Source organism: Dreissena polymorpha, chromosome 7 (genome assembly GCF_020536995.1).
Source record: "Dreissena polymorpha isolate Duluth1 chromosome 7, UMN_Dpol_1.0, whole genome shotgun sequence".
Classification (NCBI taxonomy): Eukaryota; Metazoa; Mollusca; class Bivalvia; order Myida; family Dreissenidae; genus Dreissena; species Dreissena polymorpha.
In genome coordinates this window covers 3,258,162-3,267,609 of record NC_068361.1, presented here as the reverse complement: position 1 = coordinate 3,267,609, position 9,448 = coordinate 3,258,162, and the positions used below count along the sequence as shown (strand labels likewise).

At 35.8% G+C, this 9,448-nt stretch overlaps 1 protein-coding gene and 1 long non-coding RNA gene across 23 annotated transcripts in view; both read left to right on the top strand.

Moving 5' to 3' along the window:
• The window catches only part of LOC127840107 (uncharacterized), a 273,000-nt gene that overhangs the window by 40,649 nt on the left and 222,903 nt on the right, over nucleotides 1–9,448 (top strand). The gene's annotated exons all lie outside the window — the stretch shown is intronic.
• On the top strand, nucleotides 3,358–8,462 carry LOC127840112 (uncharacterized). Its single transcript, XR_008030418.1, has 3 exons — nucleotides 3,358–6,172; nucleotides 6,318–7,338; nucleotides 7,485–8,462. It is a non-coding gene; the product is annotated as an uncharacterized LOC127840112 (long non-coding RNA).

Genomic DNA, 9,448 nt, shown 5'->3' with positions numbered 1-9,448 from the left:
GTCAAGTGTGATGCTCTAGACGACCTCCTCGTGATCTACAGGGTACAACCATGTGCTTGTAAAAGTCCTTGTAAAGTACAAAGTAGGCAGTTTGCTATGAAAGTTAATGTTAGTTACTTGTTCTTCCAAGAAATGTAGTTCTGCGAACTGTCAGTTCTTATTATGTGTGAAAAATTGTTTTAACTGGTTTAAAAAACAGTTTCAGTTAGTTCATTTTACCTCCTAACATGTTCAGGTTTGGCATTTTTATCAGAAAACCTTGCTCTACAATATTCAAATCATTGTATCACTTGCAGTGTTTCTGCGTGAAATTTTACTGGTTGGGGACCCTTTAGGATTACAAAGTGGGGACAAAAAGAAAAAAATATGGGGACACAGAAATTATTTGTAGCAGAATTAAATGTGTGGAAACTAATAACCTTTAACTTGAACTTTTAAACGTGCTGAAACTTCTTACAGTCAGGTTTGTAACATTGTTATTAAAACTGGAACATTCAAAAAACTTTTTAACACTGTCAAACAGTTGTCAACATATTTACAAACCTTTGAAAAAATTTATGGTCATTGGACTCCGACATGTCAAAGTACTTGTTCGATAATTAGAAATACCGATAGTAAAGGCGTTTTCTTTTTTGCTTTATGCACAATCTGCATGTCATTTTGTTGTTGTCAAACAGTGACCAAGGACATTTTTGAAGCCAATTTTCTTGGAATGTACGTTTAGGGGCAGACTTTTTCGTAATTGCTAAACGATGTTGGGACTTGGGAAGACTCTGTTGGGTTGTTAATATTATTGTCATATTTTCTAATTTTACTTGCCGGAGGAAAAAAAAAAAAAGGATTTTGTTTTCTTTGGCCTGTCACTTTAAGCCATTTTGATAGGTTCGGAAATTTCCTTGATATCTGATTGGTTGTTATAATCTCAACTTACCAATGAAAAGAGTGTTAATATTAAATAAATTAACCATTGGCTGCGAAATGACGTCATGTCCAATGAAATAGTTTTTTTCTGGTTACACATTCACTCGATTACTTTACCGACTTACAAATTGAATCGATTAGTTTTTATTTCTAATTCATGTGCGCCCGCGGACCCATATACAGAGAAAACGGGTGGGGACAATATTTGTTTTTTGCGACAATAACACAAGGGCGCATCCACGGCAGAACACTGACTTATGTTGATACTTTGTGTGAAAGGATCAATTCAGTAGAAAAGTCAACAAAATAAAGGGCTTACAGTCACTGAACAAATGAGTTGCTGCTTAGAGTGTATATTTTCCCAAAAATATTTGAAAATTTCCCCTCTTGGAAGTGTTAGTTCAATTTTAATCAATACCTCGTTTAACTAATTCACAGAAAAGCCAAAAAATGTTGATCTTTTGAACATAAACATAACATGTTGATGACAAAAAATGTTGGAATAATGTTTTCTCTCTCTGTGTATGGTGAATTATGGTGTTACAACTTGATTTTGTATGTTACTTGCTTAGCATTGAAATTTCCCCTTTAACACGTGAATTATCCCCCTCTCAGGGGACCCGACCCCTTTCCCCAAAACTGAAAAAAACACTGACATGATACTCATTGCTATTTTATTTTTTATATCTATTCTTGTTTTAGGGACAGGGACAAGAAAAGGAATGAAACGAAAGTGGGCCAGCGAAGAGAACATATGTTTCATGAACTTTTTTAGAGATGAATTAAGAGAAAAAAAATGCCATCTGGCCTCAAAAATAATGGGGGTCCCTAAAAATACTTACCGGAAGAACAGTGGCCCAGATAAGGGCAAGGGTCCATAACATTATTATGGAAAAACAAAACTGGAAAAAGAATTGTTGAACTGTGGAATATGTTTATGCCCCCTGGTAGGGTGGCATATAGCAGTTGAACTGTCCGTCAGTCAGTCAGTCTGTCCATCTGGCCCGAAAACTTATATGGCCATAACTTTTTCAATATTGAACATAGCAACTTGATATTTATACCCCTATTACAATTGGTAATGGGGGCTATATAGGAGTCACGTTTGTCGGTCTGTCCCGATATTTCATCCGATCTTCACCCAAACTTGGTCAGTAGTTGTATGTAGATAATGTCTAGGTCAAGTTTGAATATGGGTCATGCCAGGTCAAAAACTAGGTCATGGGGTCACTTAGTATGTTTTAAACTGTAAGTTTGTACGGACCATAGCTATGTTATTTATCGTTACATTTTTAAATGACTCGGTACATTTGTTCACCATCATGGAACGGTGTGTCGCGTTAAAAGAAATTACATCAATATCTCAAAGGTCAAGGTCACACTTGGGAGTTCAAAGGTCAAATGCTTGTCCGGGCCATAGCTTTGTTTTTTATTGTGAGATTTTAAAATCATTTGGCACATTTGTTCACCATCATTGAACAGTGTGTCGGGCGAAAGAATTACGTCGATATTTCCAAGAACAAGGGCACAATTTGAGTTTAAAGGTAAAAAATGGCCATAATTGAGCTTGTCTGGGCAATAACTATGTTGTTTATTGTGCGATTTTAAAATCGTTGGCTCTTTTGTTCACCATCATTTGACAGTGTGTCGCGCGAAAGAATTACGTCGATATCTTCAAACTCAAAGTTGTAGTTTTAGTTCAAAGGTCAAAAATGGCAATAAATTATCTTGTCTGGGGCCATAAATATGTCATTTCATTGTAAGATTTTAAAATGACTCTGTACATCATTTTGTTCAAAGTCATTGGAAGGCTTGTCATGTGAACAATTCAAGAGTTCAAAGGTCAAAATGGCTATAAATGATAATGGCATAATGATTCTTAAAAATCGCCATAAATTGTATTATCTTGTTTTGTGAAGACAGCATACAAAATAGTCTGTGTCAATGCGTTATGTGGGGGTATATGTCACGTCTGTGACAAAGCTCCAGTTGGCATGCATGTGCATCTTGTGAAGCTGCACATATTGAGTGGTGAAAAGTGAAGGTCAAGGTAATCCTTCAAGGTTAAATGTTAAATATATTGCTTCTGTCCGTCCGTCTGAAAAATTGGCCATAACTTTTGAGCTCACCTGAGTGCAACATGCTCATGGTGAGCTTTTGTGATTGCCTTTTGTCCGTTGTGCGTTGTATGTCGTCAACATTTTGCCTTGTGAACACTCTAGATGCCACATTTATTGTCTGATCTTCATGAAATTTTGCAGAACATTTGTCACATTGATACCTCGACTGAGTTCGAAACTGGGTCATGCTGGGTCAAAATTAGGTCACTAGGTCAAAAAACAACAACAAAACTTGTGAACACTGTAGAAGTCCAATCTTCATGTAACTTTGTCAAAATGTTTGTCTAAATGATATTTTGGTTTAGTTAAAAATTGGTTCCGGTCCGTTGGAAAACATGGCCGCCAGGGGCGGGGCAGTTTTCCTTATATGGCTATAGAGAAACCTTGTGAACACTTTAGAAGTCAAAATGTTTGCCTAATCATCATGAAACTTGGTCAAAACATTGGTTTTATTTATATTTTGGACGAGTTTGAAAATGGTCCAGATCAGTGAAAAAACATGGCCGCCAAGGGGCGGGGGAGTTTTCCTTATGTCTTTAGTTAAACATTGCTAACACTCTAGAGGCCACATTTATTGTCCATTCTTCATGAAATTTGGTCAGAAGTTTGGTCTCAATGATATCTTAGACGAGCTGAAAATGGTTACGTTTGCTTGAAAAACATGGCTGCCAAAGGGCGGGGCATTTTTCCTTATATGGCTATATATGGCTATAGTAAAATCTTGTTAACACTCTTGAGGCCACATTTATTTTCCGATCTTCATGAAACTTGGTCAGAATATTCATCCCAAAAAATATCGTAGACAAGTTAAAAAATGATGCTGGTTGGTTGAAAAACATGTCCGCCAGGGGGTGGGGCATTTTACCTTATATGGCTATAGTAAAACTTTGTTAACACTCTATAGGCCACATTTATTTTCTTATCTTCATGAAACTTGGTCAGAAGATTTGTCCTAATGATATCTTGGATTAGTTCAAAAATAGTTTCGTTTGCTTAAAAAACATGGCCACCAGGGGGCGGGGCATTTTTCCTAATATGGTTATGTATCATGCTTTACTAAAACATTGTAAACACTCTGTAGGCCACATTTATTTTCCGATTATTATGAAACTTGGTCAGATGATTTGTCCTAATGATATCTTGGATGAGTTCAAAAATGGTTCTAGTTGGTGGAAAAACATGGCCACTAAGGGGGCGTGGCATTTTTCCTTATATGGCTAAAGTAAAACCCTGTTAAAACTCTAGAAGCCATATTTATTGTACGATCATCATGACACTTTGTCAGAAGATTTGTCCCAATGATATTTGGACAAGTTTGAAATTGGTTCCAGTTGCTAAGAAAAACATGGCCACCAGTGGGCGGGGCATTTTTCCTTATATGGACTTATGAATCTTCTTGAAACTTTGTCAGTATATTAGTTTAAATGATATCTTGGATGTGTTTTTCACGTTGACATTTGAAGCTTTAACTTTGTATGATTCTAAATATGTGTCAATGCTGTCAGTTGAATTTTGAAATATGAAGTTTTACATTTTTTGTAGATTAAATAATTTGTAAAATGTTGCAGTTTCGTCAATCAGTTTTATAAGATATTGAGCTTTAAATATGATGCAGATTGTAAGATTCTTAATATCTTTCAATATTGTGGATAAGTTTTTGAGATATCAAGCTTTGAGTTTTATGCAAATTGTATGATTTTAAAATGTTTTAATGGTGTTGATCAGTGTAATGAAGATTGCATAATTTTTATGTTTTAATTCTGTCTATTGGTTTTCAAAATGAAAGACTTTGATTTTGTAAGTGCACTTTTATCTCCTGAAAGATTCTTTTCTAGTGTTTAGTTTATATTTTAAGGCTGTTTGCAAACTCGAAGTGAAAACAGTTCTATTACAATTTGGTAAGGACATGACATTGCATATCTGATTTTAAAATGTACTTTGCTGGCAACGTGTAATTTTCTGAAATGTCTTAGTAAGACTGTTGTTTGCAATCAAAAGGTCTGTGCTTCAAATACAGGGTAATGCATGTTTTTTGTCCAAATTTATGGCGATTCAGACATTGTTCTATGTAAATTTGGGGTTTGCTTGAAGGTTCAGTCTATTTTTATGTCCCTCACTATAGTAGTGGGGGACATATTGTTTTTGTCCTGTCTGTTGGTTGGTTGGTTGATCTGTTTACGCCAACTTTAACATTTGCAATAACTTTTGCAATATTGAAGATAGCAACTTGATATTTGGCATGCATATGTATCTCATAGAGCTGCACATTTTAATTTTCTGAAAGGTCAAGGTCAGAGGTCAAATATATGTGGCCAAAATCGCTCATTTTATGAATACTTTTGCAATATTGAAGATAGCAACTTCATATTTGGCAAGCATGTGTATCTCATGGAGCTGCACATTTTGAGTGGTGAAAGGTCAAGGTCATAATTCAATGTCATAGGTCGAATATATGGCTTCAAAGCGGCGCAGTAAGGGGGATTGTGTTTTACGAACACAGCTCTTGTTGTTAACTGCCTTTTTAGTCCCTTACCAGTGTTTCACTAAAGTCCGTGTACTTTGGACTCATTTCAAGTTGACATTTGAAGCTTTAACTTTGTATGATTCTAAATATGTGTCAATGCTGTCGGTTGAATTTTGAAATATGAAGTTTTTCATTTTTTGTAGATTAAATAATTTGTAAAATGTTGCAGTTTAGTCAATCAGTTTTATAAGATATTGAGCTTTAGTTATGATGCAGATTGTAAGATTCTTAATATCTTTCAATATTGTGGATAAGTTTTTGAGATATCAAGCTTTGAATTTTATGCAAATTGTATGATTTAAAATGTTTTAATTTGTTGATCAGTGTACTGAAGATTGTATACTTTTTATATGTTATAATTCTGTCTATTGGTTTTCAAAATGAAAGACTTTGATTTTGTAAGTGCACTTTTATCTCATTATGCCCCCCTTCGAAGAAGAGGGGGTATATTGCTTTGCTCATGTCGGTCGGTCTGTCGGTATGTCAGTTTGTCGGTCCGTCCACCAGGTGGTTGTCAGACGATAACTCAAGAACGCTTGGGCCTAGGATCATGAAACTCCATAGGTACATTGATCATGACTCGCAGATGACCCCTATTGATTTTGAGGTCACTAGGTCAAAGGTCAAGGTCACGGTGACCCAAAATAGTAAAATGGTTTTTGAATGATAACTCAAGAATGCATACGCCTAGGATCATGAAACTTCATGGGTAGATTGATCATGACTCGCAGATGACCCCTATTGATTTTGAGGTCAAAGGTCAATGTCACGGTGACCCAAAATAGTAAAATGGTTTCCGGATGATAACTCAAAAATTCATACGCCTAGGATCATGAAACTTCATGGCTAGATTGATCATGACTTGCAGATGACCCCTATTGATTTTGAGGTCACTAGGTCAAAGGTCAAGGTCACGGTGACCCGAAATAGTAAAATGGTTTTCAGATGATAACTCAAGAACGCATATGCCTAGGATCATGAAACTTCACAGGTAGATTGATCATGACTCACAGATGACCCTTATTGATTTTGAGGTCACAAGGTCAAGGTCACGGTGACCCGAAATAGTAAAATGATTTTCGGATGATAACTCAAGAACGCTTTTGCCTAGGATCATGACACTTCATAGGTACATTGATCGTGACTCACAGATGACCCCTATTGATTTTCAGGTCACTAGGTCAAAGGTCAAGGTCACAGTGACAAAAAACGTATTCACACAATGGCTGCCACTACAACGGACAGCCCATATGGGGGGCATGCTTGTTTTACAAACAGCCCTTGTTTAAGATTCTTTTCTAGTGTTTAGTTTATATTTTAAGGCTGTTTGCAAACTCGAAGTGAAAACAGCTCTAGTACAATTTGGTAAGGACATGACATTGCATATCTGATTTAAAAATGTACTTTGCTGGCAACGTGTAATTTTCAGAAATGTCTTAGTAAGTAAGACTGTTGTTTGCAATCAAAAGGTCTGTGCTTCAAATCCAGGAAAATGCATGTTTTTTGTCCAAATTTATGTCAATTCAGACATTGTTCTGTGTAAATATGCGGTTTGCTTGTAGGATCAGTCTATTTTTATGTCCCCCACTATAGTAGTGGGGGACATGTTGTTTTTGCTCTGTCGGTCTGTTGATTGGTTGGTTGGTCTGTTTATGCCAACTTTAACATTTTGCAATATTGAAAGTAGCAACTTGATATTTGGCATGCAAATGCATCTCCTGAAGCTGCACATTATCATTGGTGAAAGGTCAAGGTCATCCTTCAAGGTCAGAGGTCAAATATATGTGGCCAAAATCGCTCATTTTATGAATTCTTTTGCAATATTGAAGATAGCAACTTGATATTTGCCAAGCATGTGTATCTCATTGAGCTGCACATTTTGAGTGGTGAAAGGTCAAGGTCATCCTTCAAGGTCAGAGGTCAAATATATGTGGCCCAAATCGCTTATTTTATTAATACTTTTGCAATATTGAAGATAGCAACTTGAAATTTGGCATGCATGTGTATCTCATGGAGCTGCAAATTTTGAGTGTTGAAAGGTCAAAGTCATCCTTCAAGGTCAGAGGTTAAATATATGTGGCCCAAATCGCTTATTTTATGAATACGTTTGCACTATTGAAGATAGCAACTTGATATTTGGCATGCATATGTATCTCATAGAGCTGCACATTTTGAGTGGTGAAAGGTCAAGGTCATCCTTCAAGGTCAAATATATGGGTCAAAATTGCTCATGTTATGTTACTTCTGCAATATTGAAGCTAGCAATTTTATATTTGACATGCATGTGTATCTCATGGAGCTGCACATTTTGAGTGGTGAAGGGTCAAGGTCATCCTTCAAGGTCAAACGTTATATACGGGGACATTGGGTTTCACAAACGCATCTTGTTGTGTATGTAATTAATTTTGCTTAATTTTTGTGATCCCCCCGCCAACAGCGGAGGGATATTAATTTGGCATTGTCCGTCTTTCCGTCTGTCCGTCCGGCACTTTTGTGTCCGGAACCATATCTTGGAAGTGCTTTAGCAGATTTCATTGAAACTTGGTACGAGTATATATATATGGATAAGAGGATGATGCACGCCAAATGGCATTGTACATCCTTGATTAATAGCGGAGTTATGACCCTTTGTATTTGAAAAAAATGCTTTTTTTGTGTGTCTAGAGCCATAACTTGTATCCAGAAGTATAATGGCGGGGGATATCAATTCAACGAATTTGCTTGTTAAATCAGTTTTTATTTTCATGATAATCATTTAGTTCGTACTGCAACTTATGATGGATTGTTACTACTATCTCCAATTATTTGTTTGTCATGGGTCCGTCACCATTTATCTCTTATATAATACTTGAATTGAGCATTTCACAATCTGACAATCATGCATATCATTATTAGTTTCATAATAAAACGTCTGACAAGGGTCAGATAATTTTAACATATATTGTTGTTATAATTTGTCATGTGTTGTATGAATAAATGACACTTCCATGATAGAGAAAATTTAAATATATTTTTAGAGACATTTGTAAAATGAAAATGAAATAACTATACATTTTACAGTGGCTAGTCGTACGGCTAGACAAGAGGCTAGCCGCACGGCCCCGTACGGGTAGACAATAGGTTTGCCGTACGGCTCTGTACGTATAGCCTTTCCTATGGATATTGTCTAAGTTAAAGACAACCATTTTCAGTGAACTGATAAATTGCCTGTATGAAACCATATATTTATCCATTGTCTGAACGACAATTAAATTATTTGTGTGACTCCATTTCTGAGAAGTACCTTGGCCGTCATTGAATTTCATAATATCGATGCCGCAACTAATTAAAACAGTTTTCACTCCTTACATAGGAAAGTCGTCTTATTAAAGAATCAAATTAGAAACCGATTTAAATTATGTGTGTGTAAGTCAATTTCTAGAACGTAACTTTGACGGCTGTCGTCATTAAATTTCAAAATATCGATGCCGCAACTCTTTAATACAGGTTTTTCACGCCTTAGGAACGTCGACTAATTAATGAATCAAATAAGCAACCGTATGACATGAAAGGAAGCCGTGAAAGATGACGAATTTTTAAAGCGAGATTATACGATTTTTTCAAATATTTATTAATTTACATAAAATGTGTATAAAAAAAAACAACTTATTAAACATATATTTGAACATAAACTTAAATAAAAGTTAAGAAGAACATGTGTCGATATATGCAAAATAAGCCAGATATTAAAATCTGAAATCGAAAATGTATGTACAGTCGAATTCGCCAGCATGTAAATCGTGCATGTACGATGTGAATCTAAATTTAGTTTAACGGTTCATTTTTAGTGTGAGCGTCAGCTAACGCTAATGTTTTTGCAAATCGGTATGTGCGTAGAAGCCTT